Below are 21,687 nucleotides of genomic sequence, written 5' to 3'. Positions count from 1 at the left end.
ACTGAGTAGTGGGGTGTTACTATAAAGATACCCAAAAATGTGGAAGTAATTTTGAAACTGGGTAACAGGCAGTGGTTGAAACAGTTTGGAGGACTCAGAAAACAGGAAGATGTGGGAAAGTTTGGAACGTCCTAGAGACTCATTGAATAGCTTTGACCAAATGCTACTCATCTCAGATGGAGACGAGGAACTTGTTGAGAACTGGAATAAAGGTGACTCTTGTTATGTTTTAGCAAGGAGACTGGCAGCATTTTGCCTCTGCTCTAGAGATCTGTGGAACTTTTAACTTGAGAGAGATGATTTAGGGTATCTGGTGGAAGAAATTTATAAGCAGCAAAGCATTCAAGAGGTGATTTGGGTGTTGTTAAAAGCATCCAGTTTTATGTATTCAAAAAGATATGGTTGGGAGTTGGAACTTATGTTTAAAAGAGAAGCAGAGCATAAAAGCTGGGAAAATTTGCAGGCTAACAATGGGATAGGAAAGAAAAAACACATTTTCCAAGGAGAAATTCAAGCCAGCAGCAGATATTCCCAGAAGTAACAAGGAGCCAAATGTTAATCACCAAGACAATGGGGAAAATGTTTCCAGCACATGCAAGAGGTCTTCATGGCAGTCCCTTCCATCACAAACCTGGGGCATAGAAGGAAAAAACTGGTTTTCTGGGCTGGGCCCCGGGCCTTGCTGCTTAGTGCAGTTGCAGAACTTCATGCCCTGTGTCCTAGCCATGGCTAAAAGGAGCCAACATATAGCCCAGGCCATTGCTTCAGAGGATGCAAGCCCCAAGCCTTGGCACTTACACATAGTATTGGGCTGTAGGTGCACAAAAGTCAAGAATTGAGGCTTGGAAATCTCTGCTTAGATTTCAGAAGGTGTATACAAATACAAGAGTGTCCAGGTAGAAGTGTGCTGAAGGGGTGGAGCCCTCATGGAGAACCTGTGCTAGGGCAGTGCAGAAGGGAAATGTGGGTTCAGAGACCCCACAGAAAATTCCCACTTGGGCACTGCCTAGTGGAGCTCTGAGAAGAGGGCCACTGTCTTCCCAACCCCACAATGATTGATCCATCCACTGCTTACACAGTGTACCTAGAAAAGATTAAGACACACAATGCCAGCTCATGAAAGCAGCCTAGAGGTGGACAGTAGAGCTGCCCAAAACCATGGGAACCCACCTTTTGCATCAGCATGACCTGGATGTGAAACATGGAGTCAAAGGAGATCATTTTGGAGCTTTAAGGCTTAATGACTGCCCTGTTTGATTTCGGACTTGCATGGGGCCTGTAGTCCTTTTGTTTTGGACATTTTCTCCCATTTGGAACTGCTATATTTACCCAATGCCTGTAATCCCATTCTATCTAGAAAGTAACTAACTTTCTTTTGATTTTACAGGCTTATAGACAGAAGGGACTTGCCTTGCCTCAGATGAGACTTTGGATTTTTGCCTTCAAGTTAATGCTGGAATGCGTTAAGACTCTGGGGGACTGTTGAAAGGGCATGATTGTGTTTTGAATTGTGAGGTCAGGGGCAGAATTATACAATTTGTCTGTGTCTCCACCCAAATGTCATCTTGAATTGTAGCTCCCATAATTACCACCTGTCATGGAGAGAAACTGCTGGGAGGTAACTGAATCACTGGGGCAAGTCTTTCTCATGCTGTTCTCATGATAGTGAATAAGTCTCATGAGATCTGATAGTTTTAGAAAGGGGAGTTCCTCTGCACATATTCTCTTGCCTGCCACCATGTAAGGCATGCCTTTGCTCCTCTTTCACCTTCTACCATGATTGTGAGGTCTCCCTAGTCATGTGGAGCTATAAGTGAATTAAACTTCTTTCCTTTATACATTATCTAGTTTGGATAGTATCTTTGCAGCAATGTGAGAATGGGCTAATACAAGCTCTTCCTGGGCCTTGAGCCTACCAGCCTTCAAATAGGAACTACACTATCTTCTTTCTTGATTCTCAGGTCCTTAAGACTCAGAAAAATTAAGTCATTGACTCTCTTGGGTCTCCAGCTTGCTGGTTTACTCAGGATATCTTGGGACTTGTCCATCTTCATAGTCACATGAGCAAATTATTTGTAATAAATCTCTCTCTCTCTCTCATTCTCTTTCACACACACACAGACAGATATACACTTACACATACACACACACAGATACACACACATACACAGTTTAAGCATTCCAAATCCAAAAATATGAAGTGCCCCCAAATCCAAAATTTTTTGAATGCTTGAGTGCCACAAGTGGAAAATTCCACACTTGACCTCATGTGACACATTACAGTCAAAACAGAGATGCACAACACACACTCAATTTATTCAACATCCCTAAGGGAAAAATAGCCTCCCAGTACCCCTTCAGCTTCTATGTATCTTTTCCACATATGCTCATATTCCCCACAAAGGGTAATTTAGTAGTATGCCCAGGATGGGCACACTAACAGCAGATTCCCCATGATAACTTGCATAGGGCCAAGATCTATATGCATTACTCACTGCATTTTTATTGTTTATGTTCTGCTCTGTAGTATAAAGATATTATTGAAAAAATTAAAAAAAAACTGTGAATACACTTATGGGTAACCACGATAAAAAAAAATAGAGAGAAAGTATTTCTGTTTATCTATAGCACAGTGTGTCAAACTGCTAGAGAAACTGGACAGTAGTGTAAATGTGAAACGTCTTACAGAAGAGTATGGTGTTGGAATGACCACCATATATGACTTGAAGAAACAGAAGGATACACTATTGAAGTTCTATATTGAAAGTGATTAATGGAAGTTAATAAAAAATAGAAAAACACTGCATAATGTTAAAGCTAAAGATATAAATCGTGTATTGAAAGCATGAATCTGTCAGCATAATAGTAAAGAAATGTCACATAATGGTAGGATAATCATGAAATAAGCAAATATTTATGACAATGAACTGAAAATTGAAGGGAATCATGTATATTCAATAGGCTGGTTGCAGAGATTTAAGGAAAGGACCAGCGCTAAATTTTTAAAGATTTGTGGTTATAAACCATCTGCTGATCATGAAGCTGAAGAGAAATTCATTGATGATTTGCAACGTTATCGCTGATAAAAATATCTGATATTAAGATAAGCCCATGATGCTAATTAAACATCATTATTTGGCATGACTGCCTTGAAGGACACTGACTACAGCTGATGAGAAACCTCTTATAGGAATTAAGGATGACAGGGACAGAATACCTGTACTGGCATGCATAAGTGCAAGCTTGCTGTGACAGGCAAAAGCTTGTGTCTTTTGTTTTAAAAAGTAAATTTCTAACCAGTCTGTTAATATGCTAACAAATAGGCATGGATCACCAGGGACATCTTTGCTGATTGGTTTAATAAATATTTTGTACAAGCAGTTTACGTTACTGCAGGGAAGTTGGACTGGATGATGACTACAAAATTTCTATTTCTTGACAACTGTTCTGCTTATCCCCAGCTGAAATTCTCATAACAAAAGATGTCTATGAGAAGCAGTGAAGCAAGATGGCCCAAATGAAAGCCTCCAGTGATCATCTTCCTGACAGTAACATAACACCAAATAGAAGAACTATCCATAAAAGGAAACAGCATCACAGGAATCAAAAATAAGGTGAATAATCATGGTACCTGGTTTTAACATCAGATTAAAGAAAGAAAGACTGAAAATCGTGGGAAAGACAGTTTTAAATTGCCAACACCACTCTTCTCTCATTTCTGGCAGAGGTCATGTGGCATGCAGAGGGAATCTGTATGCTTAGGAGAGAGAGATCACAGTGATTGTGGAACTCAGTGCTGTCCTGTCACAGCCAGAAAGCAACAAAGGAAAGAATTCAGCTGGTGCCCACAAAGGAAGCATTTAGACGGAAAGGAATTATTCTACAGTCAAAGAGGAATTGTCCATGATAGCAATTGAAACCTAAGCTCCAGCAGGCCCTGTCACTGGAGAGTAAAGGGCTCTGGAGTCCTAAGTAAACTTGAAAGGTAGTCTAGTCCACAAGGACTGCAATCTTGAGCAAGTCTTGGTGCTGTGCTGGGCTCAGAGCCAGTGGACTTGTAGTGCACATGAACTAATGAGTTACCAGCCAGGATGGCCAAGGGGCACTTACACTATCCCTTCCCCAGCCCCCTACAATGCAGCTCGCAGCTCCAGGACAGACCTTTTCCTTCCTCTTGAAGCAAGGAAATGGAAGATTCAAGATAACTTTTTCTTACACACTGGAAATCAGTTCAGCCCAGTACAACAGGGCACTAGGCAGAATTTTGAGATCCCTATTCCAGGCCCTAGCCTGCAGTCAACACTTCTCTGCGTCCTTGAAGGGAGGTATCCAGTCCCGGAAGGATTTATCACCTACTGACTAAAGAGCCCTGGAGCCGAGGTGGGTGGATCACGAGCTCATGAGATCGAGACCATCCTGGTCAAAATGGTGAAACCCCGTCTCTACTAAAACTACAAAAAATTAGCTCGGCATGGTGGCGCGTGCCTGTAATCCCAGCTACTCAGAAGGCTGAGGCAGGAGAATTGCCTGAACCCAGGAGGCGGAGGTTGCGGTGAGCAGAGATTGCGCCATTGCACTCCAGCCTGGGTAACAAGAGCGAAACTCCGACTCAAAAAAAAAAAAAAAAAAAAAGCCCTGGAGCCTTGAATAAACATCGGTGGCACCCAGACACTTTTCACCATGAGCCTTGGATGAGATCCAGAGCTGAGCTGGCTTCAGTTGTGACCTAGCACATTCTCAGCTGTGGCAGCCATGGGAACAAGCTCCACCTCGAGGAAAAGAGAGGGAAGAGTGAGGAGAATTTTGTCCTGCATCTTGGGTACCAGCTCGACCACAGTGGTATAGAGCCTCAAGTGGGCTTCTGGGGTTCCTGATTTCAGGCCGTAGCCCCTCAGTGGCCCTTCTAGGCCCATCCTAGGCCAAAAGGGAGCCCTTTGCCTTGAAGAGAGAGAGACCTAGGCCTGACAGAATTCATCAGAGGCTCACTTGACTAAAGAGCCTTTGGGCCTTGAGTGAACATTAGTGATAGCTGGGCAGTAATTACTGCAGGCCATGGGGAGAGACTCATTCTGTATGAAAAATAAAGGGAAGAACTTTATCTTGTAGCTTGAGTGCCAGATCAGCTGTGGTAGAATAGAGCAGCAAGAAGATTCCTAAGGTTCCTGAATCCAGGCTGCACTCCCAGACAGCATTTTGGGACCTGCTGTGGTCCAGAGGGGAGCTTATCACCATGAAAGATAGGACACAAGCCTGGTTGAATTCACCTGCTGATTAAGGAGCCCCTGGGCATTGAGCGAACACTGGCAATAAACAGGTGCTGGTCACCACAGGCCTTGGGTGAGACCCAGTGCTGTGATGGCTTTGGGTCTGATCCAGCACAGTCCCAGTAGTGGTGGCCACAAGGGTGCTTGGCTCAACCCTCCCAAGATGGGTACAAACAAGTCCGAACTCTGAAGATTACAACAAATAATTCATCAACGGTCAGACATGCTTGGTTAAGCATGCTGGTTAATCATGACAGAGATATGTGACCTTTCAGAGAGAAAATCTGAAATATGTGTTTCAAGTAAGCCCAAGGAAATTCAGTATAACCCAGAAAGAAGTCCAGAATCCTATCATAAAATTTAACAAAGAGATTGAAATAATTTTTGAAAACAAAGCAGAAATTCTGAAACTAAAAATTTAATTGACTTACTAAAGAATGCATTAGATTCAACAGCAAGATTGATCAAGTGGAGGAAAGAGTGAGTGAGCTTGAAGACTGGCTATTTAAAAATATACAGCCAATGGAGACAAAAGTAAAAAGAATATTTAAAAAATGAAGCACATCTACAAGATGTATAAAATAGTATCAAAAGGGAAAACATAAGAGTTATTTGCCCTAAAGAGGAAGTAGGAAGAGAGATCAGGATGTTAAGTTTATTCAAAATGAACTTTCCAAAGCTAGAGAAATATATCAACATTTAAGCATTGGAGTGTAATAGAACTACAAGTAGATTTAACCCAAAGATTACCCGAAGCCATTTAACAATCAAACTCCCAAAGTTCAAGGATAAAGAAAGGCTCCTGAAAGAAACAATAAGGAAACAAATAGCAAATAAAATCGAAAGAAGCTCCAATGTTTCTGGCAGCAGACTTCTCAGTGGGAAACTTACAGGCCAGGAGATAGTGGCATGACATATTTAAAGTGCTGAAGAAAAAATACTTTCATTCTGGAATAGCACGTTCCGCAAAAATATTCTTCAAATATGAAGGAGAATTAAATGTTTTCCCAGACAAACAAAAAATTGAGTAATTTTATCAACATCAGACCTTTTCTATAAGAAATGCTAAAAGGAATTCTTCAATCTGATAAAAAAAAAAAAAAAAGGACATTAGCAGGCAATAAGAAATCATCTGAAGATACAAACCTCCCTGGAAATACTAAGCACATGAACACAGAATATTATAACATTGCAATTGTGGTGTATGAACTAATCATATCTTGAGTAGAAAGACTAAAAGATAAGTCTACCAAAAATAACCACAACAACTTTTCAAGACACAGATTGTATAATAAGATAGAATTAGACACAACCAAATTTAAAAAGCATGGAGGATGAGCTAAGTGTGTAGTTTTTATTAGTGCTCTCTTTGCTTGCTTGTTAGTTTTTTGTTTGTTTTTGTAATCAGTGTTAAGTGGTCATCAGTTCAAAATAATGGGTTATAAGATGTTAATTGCAAAGTTCATGGTAACTGAAAATGAAAAACCCTACAAATGTTACACAAAATAAAAAGCAAGAAATTAAAACATACCACTAGAAAAAACCACCTTCATAAAAAGGAACAGAGGAATGAAGAAGAAAGAGAAAATGATGAAACAACTAGAAAACAAATAACAAAATGGCAGTAGTGTGTCTTTACTTATTAATAGTAACACTAGGCAACTGGACTAAACTCTTCAATTATAAGACATAGAGTGGCTCATTTGATTAAAAAAACAAGACCAAACTATCTGTTGTTTAGAAGAAGCACACTTCACCTGTAAAGACATGCATAGACTGAAAATAAAGGAATGAAAAAGGATAATCCAAGCAAATCAAAAAAACAAAAAAGGAGGAATCACTGTATTTATATCACCAAAATAGATTTCAAGACAAAAACTATAAAAAGAGACATCTATGGTCATTAAATAATGATAAAGTGATCAATTCAGCAAGAGGATGTAACAAGTTTAAATATATATGCACCTAACAATGGAGTACCCAGATATATCAAGCAAATATTATTAGAAATAAAGATAGAGAGAGATACCAATACAATAAAAGCTGGAGACTTCAACACCCCATTTTTCAGCATTGGACAGATCATGCATACATAAAATCAAAAAAGAAATATTAAACTTAATCTGGACTAGAGACCAAATGGAACTAATAGCTATTTATAAAACATTTAATCCAATGGCTTCAAATACACATTCTTTTCCTTAGCACATGGATCATGATCAAAAATAGACCATATATTAGGCCATAAAGCTAAACTTAAGCAATTCAAAAAACTAAAATTATATCAAGTATCTTCTCTGACAACAATTGCACAAAACTAGGAATCAATAACAAGAGTATCTTTGGAAACTATACAAACATATGGAAACTATACAAACTGAAATTATCCTGTTTGCAGATGACATAATCTCATATTTGGCCAAACCTAAAGGCTCCACCAAAAATGTGTAATGGGCTTAGTGAAGTCCTAGAGCAGTGTGCATTCATAACATAACAAGAAACCAATGCAGTTTATAAAATCAAAGAGACTTTTGAGACAAAAAAAAAAATTGCTGTTCTTTAGGCAGATGACTCTGGAGGAAACATTTTTAAAAGCCATCTAGCAGAATGCCTACTCATCCCTAGAGGATCCACTTTCTGGTCTCTCAACTGCTTCTCATGTTTCTTCTCACCTAAAAATTTACATTCACCTTTTCACCAAAACACAGCATAGTGGATGAAAACTAAAAGCTGGCCTTGTTTGTTGTTCTGTTGTTTAATAACTGATACAAGTATCTAGTGATGCTACTGCGCTGCTTAGTTATGCTGAACACATTGTTTTTAATTTTATTAGAGTTATGTTATATTTTTTACTGTTAAATTTAAGTGTAAGAAAATAGTACTAGTAACTTATTAACTCAGAGTCAGGAATAACAGTGATGCCAAACAATCACAGATTGTCCACATGGGTGGCTGAAATTGTGGCATCTTTGCTTTCTGATGGTTCAGTGTACATAAACTTTATTTTATACACAAAATTGTTGAAAATGCTGTGTAAAATTACCTTCTGCACATATGTATAACTATATATAATTCATAAAATAAGTTTTCTGTTTGGACTTGGGTCTCATTCTAAGATATTTGCATATACATGTATCTCATTATGCATATGCAAATATTTCTAAATAAAAATACTGAATCTTAAATTCAAAACACTTCTAGTCCTAAGAATTTAAATAAGGGATACTACACCTATAAGTACACACATATATATATACAAGCACACACACACATATCCTATTATCCTATTGGTTCTGTTTCCCTGAAGAACCCTCACCCATAAAAAGCTGGCATCATGCAAATACAGCCAAAGTGATTCCTCAGTCATAGTGCATTGCTTTAGAATTTAAACATTCTAAATTAACAGAATTCAGCCCCAAAAATGCAGTTATAGTCTCTGCTGTACTCATCACAGTGCCTTGCATAATAAGCATCACAATAAATGTAATCTAAATGCATATTTAAAAATCCTTACTCTATTAAATACATAATGCTTCTGATGCATATTTACGCAGAATTGTATAGCCTATCCACTATTTAATAAATCATTTGCTCAAGCAACTGTTTATCTATATAAGAAAAAAATTACATCCAAATAGAAAATACATACAAGAATTGGATCCAGCCCAATCATAGATTTAAACAAAAATGCACAATCTTAAAAAAATTATACAAGAATAAAATATTTAAATATGTTTATGAGTTCATAGCTAGATTGTATTTTTTAAGAAGACACAAATCATCTGAAAGAAAAAGATAAAAAAAATTAACCACACTGCAATTTAAAACATCTACACAGACAGGGCCTTCCATAATTCAGGGATAATAGAAGGGCTGGTATCAAAATAACTTTTGTCAAAAACAATTATTTGAACAGTAACAAATAGAAGAAAATGGTCTGAAGGAAGTGGAAGATGTAAGAGGTAACTAAGGGTCTACTATTCTTAAGAGAAGTACAAGAAGTGACATTCACATAAGCCCTGTCCTTTTAGTGAGGCCATTTCCAAGTTTTTCCTGCAGAAGCTGAGAACCCAAGAATGCTGTGGTCTTATTGGCAGGAAAGACCAAGGCCAGAGACGTGGGAAGACGAAAGTAGCTGAAAAATGAGGGGCAAAGTCCTGAACATGAGTGGGCCATATAAAGAGCAGCACAAAAATCTGCTTACAAATACAGTGTAAGTTATTGCCTGGCTCCTAAGCTACCACATCAATAAAAAAGGAAAAGATGACAGTTATATGCAATGATATGGATGAATCTTAGCAGAATGTTGAGTGGAAGAAGCTAGACATAGACTGGCATATGTTGTATGATTACAGCTATATGAAATTCAAGAACAGTGGAAAATTATCTATAGAGATAAACAATATATTGGTTACTCCTGGAGGTTGATGGAAGTATTGATGGAAAATACACGCAAGTCAACTTTGTGAGGTAATTTTGGAAATTTTCTATACCTTGGTCAAATAGATGATGGCGCAGCTGCATATCTATATAAAAGTTTATCATATTGAACACTTAAAGCTAACCACTCAATTTCTTAAAAATGAAAATAATAACAAAACAAAACAAAAATTAAAAAGTCATTTAAAGCCTAAAAATCTCAGGCAGGTGCAGTAGCTCCTGCTTGTAATCTCAGCACTTTTGGAGGCCAAGGCAGGTGGATCACTTGAGACCACAATTTTAAGGCCAGCCTGGCCAACATGGTGAAACCCCATCTCTACTAAAAATACAAAAATTAGCCAGATGTGGTGCTGTATGCCTGTAATAGCAGCCACTCAGGAGACTGAGGCAGAAGAATTGCTTGAACTCAGAAGACAAAGGTTTTAGTGAACCAAGATTATGTCACTGCACTCCAGCCTGGACACCTGTGAAACAGAGTGAGACTCTGTTTCAGAATAAATAAATAAATAAATAAATAAAATAAAAAATAAACCTAAAAATCTCAAAAAATTCTAGGTAGGGTTTATGAATATATACACATGAAATCTGAAATTAAGATTTAATAAAACTTGATGTAGAATACATTAATTTGTATGTTATTCTGTATGCTGAAATTGTTTACTTTTTTTAAGAAAAAGGCCTATGGGCTTTTAAAAACATTTTAATCTGGAAAATTATGTCATAAGTTGAAAAGTTACAAGAATTGAAGCTTGATTAATGCATACTCCGAGGCCAAAAGAACTGTGTGTTTTGGATGGGTTCACTAATTTAAAAACATGTTTCTTAGAAGAATGCTTTAATTTGTTATGCGTGGTTTAAAATTATTACGAAAAAATATACTTAGTCATTTCTCACACTACTGTAAAGAATACCTGAGACAGGGTGATTTGTAAATAAAAGCTGTTTGATTTGTTCACAGCTCCGCAGGCTGTCCTGGAAGTACAATGCTGGCATCTGCTTGGCTTCTGAAGCAGCCTCGGGAAACACAAAAATGGTAGAAGATGAGAGGGAAGCAGGTACGTCTTACATGGCTGGAGTAGGAGGAAGAGAGAATGGAGAGGCACCACACACTTTTCAACAACCAGATTTATCTAGCACTCACTATCACTAGAGCTGCACCTAGCAGGAAATCTGCCCCCATGACCCACTCACCTCTCACCACCCCCACTTCCAGTATTAGGGATTACAATTCAACATGAGATTTGAGTGGAGACATGGATCCAAACCATATTATCATCCAATAGAACTTGTCATATAGGTTAAAACATCATTTATGCTTTATTTCATACTAGCAATATTTAATGAAAACTCTTAGTTATGATTTTAAGAATGTATATAATATTCTTGCATTAAACACAGTAGTGTCTATATAACATAATATCTTACTCAAAAAGTTGAAATTTAATTTCAAAAAGACATCAACGAATTCTGACACCATAGTTACTTGTACTTACAAAAAAAAACGATCCTAATTGACCAAAGAACAGAATCAAGCAGTTTACCATAGAAAAACATATAAGCACTTAGAAAGTATCTAAATAAATTGATATTGAGCCCAAGCTCAATGACAGGATGTCTATGTCAATGTTTGTATTTTCAATATTTTCCATTTTACATGTTTTTAAACCCAATGGAGAATATTTCTCAATTCAAGAGAACATACATATTTTTTAAGCAAACAAAAACTTACAATACTTAATAAATATTTTATACTGCCCTTAACTTCATGACCATGAACAAATCATCTATCTTCGCGATGAATAAGATGTTTATTCCTGAAACTTGGATGCATCTATGATAATTAAGAATTACTCATTTTATTTCTTAGAGTTAGGCTCTGTAAGCACAGTAAGACTATAAAAGAATAACCATGAAATAGGAAAGGTAGTTTCTGCACTATTCTCAGGAGGACAAATAATGCTCTTTCAAAGTTTTATAAATAATCATTTTTCAAAATTTCCAGAAAGAATAATAGGAATTTTATTTCATCTGTATCAGAAATGATGCATATGAAAATCATGTCAAAGTTTCCATTGTCTTGTATCAAATTTGGTCATATTTTACTTGTAATCCAACACATATTAATAAGATTATACTCAGTGCAATATCAGAGAATGTAATTCAATTACCATATATATATATAAATATATATATGTGTGTGTGTATATATATATATATATATATATATATATATGAAAATACACTCATTTAAGCTACTTGAGAGGCTGAGGTGGAAGAATCACTTAAAGCCCAGGAGGTTGAGGCTGTGGTGAGTCATGATCTCACCACTGCATGCCAGCAGCCTGGGCAACAGGGCAAGAGAATCTGTCTCAAAAAAATAAAAATAAAAATGAACATATATTTAAAAGTACATTACTCATCAGAAGTTCTCTACCAGGCTGGTTTTCCTAGTAAATGACACAATTACTTCCTGAAGAGATTTAGTTTGGTTGTATTATTTTCTCTCCACAACTCATGTAATAGAAGGCATTCTTAAAATTTTTAAATCTTCTCGTTCACAGCAATATTCTGATCAGCAGTAAAAAATAGGTTTTCTCATTTCACAGTTTTCTAGAATGATAATGAATAAAGAAATTTCTCTTCTCATTTCATTTTGTTTATTTAGCTTGTTTCTTTGTTTGCTTATTTTTCCATTGAAGTATAGCAATAACATCAGATTGAGACATATTTAGACCAGGTAATTTTAGCCACTGCGATGAAACTAGGAACAGAAAATGAACGACAATAGCAATTCCTGCTCCTCAACTAGTAGGAAAAGGTATTACCAGTTCTTGAGAAAAACTAATTTGATACATTTGTGACTTTGTGACATCATAGGCTAAATTTTTTTAAATTTTTGAGAAATATTGAAAAAGAATAAAAATATTCAAGTGAAAGTTATTGAAGATAATACTTGGAAATTAATCTCCCAATTTCTGATAATTCATATATTTATTTTGCTATGTTTTTGGTGAATAATAAATTTGAGAAGATAAAATCAGTTGATATGTTATTCAGCAGAAAGTTAAAAATTTTGACTATAAAACAAATATGTGTGTGTATACACACATTTATTTAAAATATATATTCTTACATACATTCTTTTATACACACACACACATATGTATATATCTGAGACCCACATGCAAAATAGATTCAGTTTTACTCTCTGAGTACCTACTATGTGCTAGACTCTATTACAGTGTCTGGGTACAAGGCCTTGAGAAAACCATACAAAATCTCTGCCTTCATAGAGATTACATTCTATTAGAGGAGGTGGAAAACAAACATTTAAAAATAGCATATGTACACACAATAGCAAGATTTAATATCTGAAATCTGTTTGCCATTTCTTTTCATGTGTTAATGCATTAACAGACATTTAATTCACCTTCCTACCGAAACGTTAGCCCACTCTAAACAACTAAGGGAAATAAACAAATATATGAAACATTACTTTTTAAATATTGGATTACAGGCAGGCCAGGACAGTGATCCTGGATGGAAAGCAAAACAAATAAGGTGAGCCTTATAATTGCCCATGCTTACTATCTGGAAAGAGCTTCCAGTAAGGAAACTATACAAGCCCAGGAAAAGACCACCAGAAATGACAGAGAGTAATAAACTCTAAAATTTATAAAAGACTGGGATTGGTTCCTGTTCAGATATGCCAGAGTGGAAAAACCTCCTAATACATGGGGCATCAAATTAGAGTCCTCAGAAGCGTATTGTCTCAGTAGTGGGACCAAATTAACCTTAGACTGAAATGCTGTTCTGAATTTTGCTTAACAAAATTTAAACTCAGCCTTAAAAAGATCATCAAATTACTTCTAAGTGACTTAAGTATGTCTCAGAAAAGAAATCAAACGTATAAAGAAATACAAAAATTCAAGCACTCAACAAAGCAAAATAGACAATGTACAGCATTCATTTAAAAATTGCAGGGAAAGTTAAAAAAAAAAAAAGGTCTCTAATGAGAAAAAAAAAATCAATCATTGAAAAAAGTCTCAGAAATGACACATATAGATCTAGACACATGTAGGTTTAGAAGACAGTGATGCTTAAAAAAAAACTATTAAGGACATATTACATATTATTAAGGAGGAACAAGAAAAATATGCATTTAATTTTTAATTTTAACTTTTATTTATTTTGAGACAGCACCTGCTCTGTCACCCAGGCTAGAGTGTAGTTTGCCATCTCGGCTCACTGCAACCTCCACCTCCTGAATTCAGGGGATTCTCCTGCCTCAGCCTCCCGAGTAGCTGGGATTACAAACACCTGCCACCGCACTTATATAAATTATTTTGTATTTTTAGTAGAGTTAGGGTTTCACCATCTTGGCCAGGCTGGTCTCGAACTTCTGACCTGGTGATCCACCTGCCTCAGCTTCCCAAAGTGCTGGGATTACCAGCATGAGCCACCATGCCTGGCCAAAATATGCATTTTATAGAAATACATGAAAGATATTTTTAAAATGCAATTGAACACCTAAAGATGAAAAATGCAATACCTGAGATAAAAATATTTAAGATGAGATTAACAATAGTTTAGCCACCACAGGTGAAAAGAATAGTCATTTTCGAATAACAGCCTTTCTTGAAAACTCTCTTGCCTATGTGCACTTGTGAAATTTTCAATGACTCCTGAATGAAAAGCCAAAACTCTCATTACGACCTCAAAAGCCTGCATGGTACATGTCCCATCTATTCCCAAACCTCATCATGTATCATGGTCCCCTTATACTCAGCAAGCTTTGGGTGTGTTGCCCTTTTCTCAACTCCCTGAAATTAAAGATGTATCAGTTCCCGTTGTTCCATCTTCCAAACATTTACCACCGCCCCTAATTGCCTTTCATTTTCTCCTAGTTAACTTTTTAGAATATCTCCTCCAGCAGCACTTCCTCAGGGAAACACTTCTTGACTCTAGAGATTAGGCTGTATTTCTCTTCCATCTACTCTTAGAGCTGTTCTATTTACTCCATTTTTGAATTTATGACTCAGTTGTAATTTCATGTTGTTTTCTGTTATCATATCATTAGTACTCATCGTTTCCACTAGTGTGCGAGTCATACAGGTAGAAAATGCGTCAGATTTTCTTCACCAGTGAATTCCCAGTATCTAGCACACTTCTTGACACATATTAAATACAGTAGTCCCCCTTTATCTTTGGGGTAAACATTCCAAGACTCCAGTGGATTTTTAAAACCACAGATAGTACCAACAACATGATGACCAGCAATTAGAACACCATTCTGTTCATCTTTTCCACCCACAAATTTAATAACCTTTTCATCTTGACTAAGCACTCATTACACATTGTCCTTGTAACTTTTGCCGTTTTAGTTGTGACAACAAAACTAGTAGAAATTTCTTTCTTTTTCTTCACAATTTCGTGAATAGATTTTTTTCCTTACCATAGATCTTAGAAACCTCAGCATATAATTTTTTTCTTTCCCTATGACGTCACCAACTTTCACATTTTTATTTAAAGTCAGTACTTCGTGGCTTCTCTTTGGTGTATCCAAATTGCCAGCAGCACGACTCTGGTACTTTAGGGTCATTATTAAATAAAATAAGTGTTACTTGAACACAAGCACTGTAATATTATGAAAGTTGATCTGATAACTTATAACTACTGAATGACTAATGTCTGCAGCATGGATATGCTGGACAAAGGGGATGATACCCTTTCCTGGTGGGATGGAGCTGGATGATGTAATTTCACCATGACACTCAGACCAGCACACAGTTTAAAATTTATAAATTGTTTATTTTTTTAATTTGCTATGTAATTTTGTTCAGACCACATGCGTAACTGAGTAACGGAAACCATGGAAAATTAAACTGCAGCTACTGAAGATGAAAACGAAAATGGTAACTGCTGTAGTCAATAATTTTTTAAACACCTAATATATAAATTTATTTTAAATGATGATTTTTTTGTACAGTTAAAATGTGAATGAAATCTCTTCTGCATTCAATGTAATTATGCAGGCACATACTTCTTCGTTAGGATTTAGGCCACAAATCAATTCATTTTCTGTATTTGAATTTATTGTTATTCCTATAAGGTAATTTCTCAGAAATATTAAATAATTTATCAAGACACACAGAGTAAGCTCAAGTTAAAAGAGACTCACATTCTAACTATTAAAGCCTAATAAATGAAATACATTAAAATATAAAAGTATAGATATCAAAAATGCTAAAATTCTTAAATTTTGTTCATGGTAAGAGCTTAATTTAATATGGCATTGTAGTAAAATTAACTAATAATATCTAAATCTAAAAGTACCTTGCTTCTCCTTATTGAATTATACAGTCCAGGCTTGAACAAAGTAATCATGCATTTAAATTCCTACACCTGTAAATAATTTCAGACTTAAGAGTAAATTTAGTGAGGATGCTAGACAATATACACTATGTACTAAAATACGTCTTTTTCTTCTACTCTTTTTGATTATCAGGAAGGTCTCTGTTACAAAAGGTTAACAAGAGAAAAGCATAAAAATTTAAAAGTTTTACGTAACACAAGGGCCTTCATAAAACAATGAAAGCCCAAAGAAATGGTTAAACCTGCATGTTTTTATACTAGGTTTGATGAAGTATGGAAAGTCCTGGAAAAATACAGTAGGACAAACAGGGCATGAGCTAACCGCAAAACACTGGGGGAAACTTAGCAAGTCTTGCTCATTTGGATTTGGATCTCTATTGGCATCTTTCCATCTTTAGAGACTGGGTGCTCCTTTAGTCCACGTATAGGGAGGGAATCTCTTACATGAGGGTCCTATGACCCACATGAGGGGAGAAGGGAGAAAGAAGGAAAATCAAAGGCTCCTTTCTGCATCTGCCTTTTGTTTCTCAAATTCCTTCAGCTTAAAATCTTCAATATGCCAACATGCCACATTTTGGAATAGCATATCCTGAACCTCATCACACAATTGCCACTGGAAAAGATCTAAGATGACTTCATGTTTCAAAATTTAAAATTTCACAAGAATTTATAACAAAGGAGTGACAATAGACACAGCAAAGAGCAGATTAACAACCTGATTAACAATCAGAAATATATTATCCAGGCTGGGTACAGTGTCTTACACCTGTAATCCCAGCACTTTGAGAGGCTGAAGCAGGAAGATAGTTTGAAGTCAGGAGTTCAAGATCAGCCCAAGCAACATAGGGAAACCCTTTCTCTAAAAAAATTTAAACAACAAAAAGTTAGCAAGCTATGGTGACACATACCTACTTGGGAAACTGAGGCAGGAGAATTCCTTGAACCTAAGAGTTCAAATCTGTGGTGAGCTATGATGGCACCATTGTACTCCAACCTATGTGACAGAATCAGGCCTTCTCTCAAAAAAAAAAAGTATGAAATTTATACAATGGTACATCTAAAATTATTAGTCTAAGAAAGGAAATCTGTTTTACAGATAAAACAATAAAACAAAATGTAAGAAAAGGCAACTTGGAATAAAATTTCTTAAACTAAAAATTATTTTCTCACAATATGTAAGATGCCTTTTTAGTTTGTTGTTATTTTACCATGTTTACTTTGCTGTTAATTTGATGTAGTCTCACTTACTTATTTTTGCTTTTGTTGCCTGATTTTTTGGTAAAATATACAAAAATACCATTGCCATGGTCAATGATATTTAAGGAGATTTCCCCCTACGTTTTCTTCTAGTTTTATGATTTCAGGACTTACATCCAGGTATTTAATCCACTTAGTTGATCTTGTGATGTAGGATAAAGGTCCAATTTCATTCTTTTGTCTGTGGAGATCCAGTCCTCTCAATATCGTTTATTAAAGAGATTATCCTTCTCCATCGTATCTTCTATGTATCCTTGTTGAAAACTAGCTGACCATATATGCTTGAGTTTATTTCTGGTTTCTCTATTCTGTCCCATTGCTCTATGTAACTGTTTTTATGCCAACATTATGCCATTTTGATTACTATCGTTTTGTAATAAAATCTGAGATCAGGAAGTGTAATGCCCCCAACTGTGTTTTTCTTTTTCAAGATTTCTTTGGCTATTCAGAGTCATTTGTGGTTCTATATGAATTTTAGAATGCTTTCCTTATTCTGTGAAAAAAAATACCAATAGTTTAATATCCAAAATATACAAGAAACTCACGCAATTGAAGAGCCAAAGGGAAATAAATAGAAAAAGAAAAATATCACCTGAAAAAAATGAGCAAAGGACTTGAATAGACACCTCTCCAAAGAACACATAAAAATGGCTAACAGATAGATAAAATGTGCTCAATATCAATAATCATCAGGAAAATGTAAATCAAAACTACTGTGAGATATAGCCTCAAACCTGTTAGGGCGGCCATCATCAAAAAGCCAGGAGATAAATTTTGGCTAGGGTATGAAGAATAAGGAAACTTATACACTGTTAGTGGGAATGTAACTTAGTACAGCCATTAGGAGAAACAGGGTAAATGTTTATCAAAAAAATAAAACTTGGGGCTTCCATATAACCCAGCAATCTCTTTCTTGGTATATACCCCCAAAAATAATAAAATCAGCAGCAGAGTAGATCTATCTGTACTCTGGCATTCACTGCAGCATTATTCACAATAACCAAGATGTGGAATCTGAATGACTGTCAAGGGATGAATGGATGAATTATATATATATATATATATATATGTATAATTTTATGTTAAAAATGGAGATCTTTTTGTGAAAAGAAGGATATACCATGCCAATGGTTTGAGTGACCTCCTCCAAAACTCATGCTGAAGTGTAATTGTTGTTGTAATGGTACTGAGACACAGAGCCTTTATTAATTGATGAGGTCATGAGGATTCCACTCTCATGAATGAATTAATGCTGTTATGATAACTGGTTTAGTTACTACAAGAGTCATTTCTCACAAAAAGAATGACTTTGGTCCAATTTTCTCTCTGTCTTATGTGCTGACTTCTTGTTCTGCCGTAGGATAACACAGCATAGAGGTCCCCACCAGAAGCTGGCACCATGCTCTTGGAATTCCCAGCCTCCAAAACAATGAGCTAAATAAGGGTGTATTCTTTATAAATTATCCAGTCTGTGCTATTCTGTTACAGCAGCAGAAAACAGACTGAGGCAAACATGGAAGACATTATGCTAATTGATATAAGCCAGATACATAAAGAAAATGCTACATATTCTCACTTACATGTGGAATCTTTAAAAAATGAACATACAGAAACAGAGTAGAATGGTGGTTACCAGGAGTGGGGAGTGTGGTAATGAGATGCCCAAAGAATACAAAGTTGCAGTTATGTAGGATAGATAAATCTAAAAATCTAATTGCATAGCATGAGTACTATTGTTAATAATGTTCTTTTGTATACTGGAAATTTGCTGAGATTAGATTTTTGGTGCTTTTAACACACACGCAAAGGTAACTGTGAGGTGAGCGATATGTTAATTTGCTTGACTGCAGTAACTCTTTTACTATTTATATGTATATCAGATCATGTTGTATGCCATACGTACGTATATATAATAAAAAAACCCAGAATTTAAAAAATCATATTTGAAATACAAATGTATTTAAAATAAAAATGGGTAAATGTATAATAGCAGATGCTCTCATAGCCCATTGCCAGAAAATGTAGAATTAGTAAATTTCAAGGCAGAATTGAGTAAATTACCCAGCAGGTATTACATGAGATAAACAGGTAGATATGTGAAAGTGAAATTTGGAAGCAGAAGAATAAGAGTGCTATGGAATAAGAAATTTATAATAATCATGCCAGTTAGAATGGTGATCATTAAAAAATCAGGAGACAACAGATGCCAGGAGAGGACATGAAGAAATAGGAACGTTTTACACTATTGGTGGAGGTGTAAATTAGTTCAACCATTGTGGATGACAGTGTGGCAATTCCTCAAGGATCTAGGAATAGAAATACCATTTCACCCAGAAATCTTATTACTGGGTATATACCCAAAGGACTATAAAACATTCTATTATAAAGACACATGCACACATGTGTTTATTGTGGCACTGCTTACAACAGCAAAGACTTGGAACAAACCCAAATGCCCATCAACATTAGAATGGATAAAGAAAATGTGGCCCATATACATTATGGAATACTATGCAGCCATAAGAAAGGATGAGTTCACGTCCTTTGCAGGGACGTGGATGAAGCAGGAAATCATCATGCTCAGAAAACTGACACAAGAAGAGAAAACCAAACACCACATGTTTTCACTCATAAGTAGGTGTTGAATAATGAGAACACATGGACACAGGAAGAGGAACATCACACATCGGGGCCTGTTTGGGGGTGTGGGGGCTAGGGGAGGGATAGCAGGGGATGGAGGGATTGGGGCAGGATAACATTAGGAGAAATACCTAATATAGATGATGTAAGGGGGATGGATGCAGCAAACCAACATGGCACATATATACATTTGTAACAAACCTACACGATCTGTGCATGTACCCCAGAACTTAAAGTATTATTAAAAAAAGAAATTTATAATAATTTGACCTTATATAACTGTTGGGTAAGTTAGATCCATAGAGTCAGATGATCAAAGGATAGTCATTAAGAAGGAAGAACAAAGGGGAGCTGGTGAGAAAGTGTATGAGTCTGGTAGTGGCCTGATATTGCCATTTGTTAATAGATTACGTAGTTGATAAGAACAGCTGAACACGAATCAGGGAAAAGCAATGACAAATGGTTCTCACAGAGATAATCTGGAACCCAGAAGAAAAAACTGGAATTCAAGATGAAAAGCTAGAACCCATGAAAGCAAACAGAAATTCACATTTTTTTCTGACTGCATTTGATGTTGATAATACAGGTAACATGAATAAGAAATCAGTGCCTTTCACAATTTGCTTAGCCCCATTGACAAAGGAGATCTGGGAAAGGCCACAAAACAGAGCCTGAGTGCTGTATCACATCAAGGTGAAGCAAACAAACTCATCACCAATGCGGAGTTGACCCAGTAGTGCCTAACACTAGACACTAACCTGCTGCTTTACTTCTGCCTTCTGAATCTCCTAATTTTTTTTCTTGCAGCCAAAAGTAATATGAAACCATAAAGAGAAGTGAATTTTGGGAAAGGTAGTTCCAGCTTAGCTACTTTGACAAAGTACAAACCCATTGCAGCTGTCTTCTTTACAAGTTAACAAGTGTACACTACTCTTTAGGACGCATTTAATTTGCAAATCCATAGTTATAACTCCATCTATATAATAATTTCTCCTGTAGTTGAAAACAGCTCTTACCCTAATATAGAACGAAGTCTTATATGTCACTTTATTTATCTTTGAGTGATGATGGTCATTCCTCTCCCAGCTGATGCTCAATCTTTCTTTGATATCTTTTAAGGTAACCCTAATTAAATCATATATATGTGTTAACCCATATAAACACAATTAACACATACACAAATATCTTATTTTATATTTTATATAGAGAACATACACATATAATAGGACATATATATACAAATATGTATTTTATATTTTACATATATACATATATATTAAAATATACTCCTTTCAAAGAAGAGCATCATAACAAATGCAGCTTTTATTTCTGCAACTAAATACATGATAGTAGCAGATATTTAGAAATGTTCCCTTTCTTAACAATTCCTTATTCCTTTTGTCCTCAGCAAGCATCTCAAGCTGGTTATGGTTTCTTCCCTGGGGGTAACCCAGTAACCCAAAACTTCATGAAATGTCAAGGCCATTAACTAGCTTGCTTGTACTGGGTTGCTATAGTTTATTATCAATTTTTATCAAAGAACTATGAAGGTATTAAAAGGTATCCAGGATATTTTCTGACTTCCCAACCCATTTCCATACTCAAGCATGTTAGCAACATAACTTTTTTTTGATAGTGAGGATCAATCACCCCAGCCAGTATATTAAAGCCTTTTTTCCCTGATGTCCATTGGTCAGATTGCAGATTCATT

The 21,687-nt window shown here is 36.0% G+C and overlaps 1 long non-coding RNA gene across 1 annotated transcript; it reads left to right on the top strand.

Moving 5' to 3' along the window:
- The first annotated feature begins 1,366 nt into the window (after positions 1-1,366).
- LOC116530559 lies at positions 1,367-20,630 on the top strand. Its single transcript, XR_004260063.1, has 3 exons — positions 1,367-1,515; positions 5,597-5,602; positions 20,619-20,630. It is a non-coding gene; the product is annotated as an uncharacterized LOC116530559 (long non-coding RNA).
- Positions 20,631-21,687: the final 1,057 nt, after the last annotated feature.

Source organism: Sapajus apella, unplaced genomic scaffold (assembly GCF_009761245.1).
Source record: "Sapajus apella isolate SASKATOON/1434 unplaced genomic scaffold, GSC_monkey_1.0 scaffold67, whole genome shotgun sequence".
NCBI classification, from domain to species: Eukaryota; Metazoa; Chordata; class Mammalia; order Primates; family Cebidae; genus Sapajus; species Sapajus apella.
This window is presented reverse-complemented; position numbering and strand designations above follow the sequence as displayed.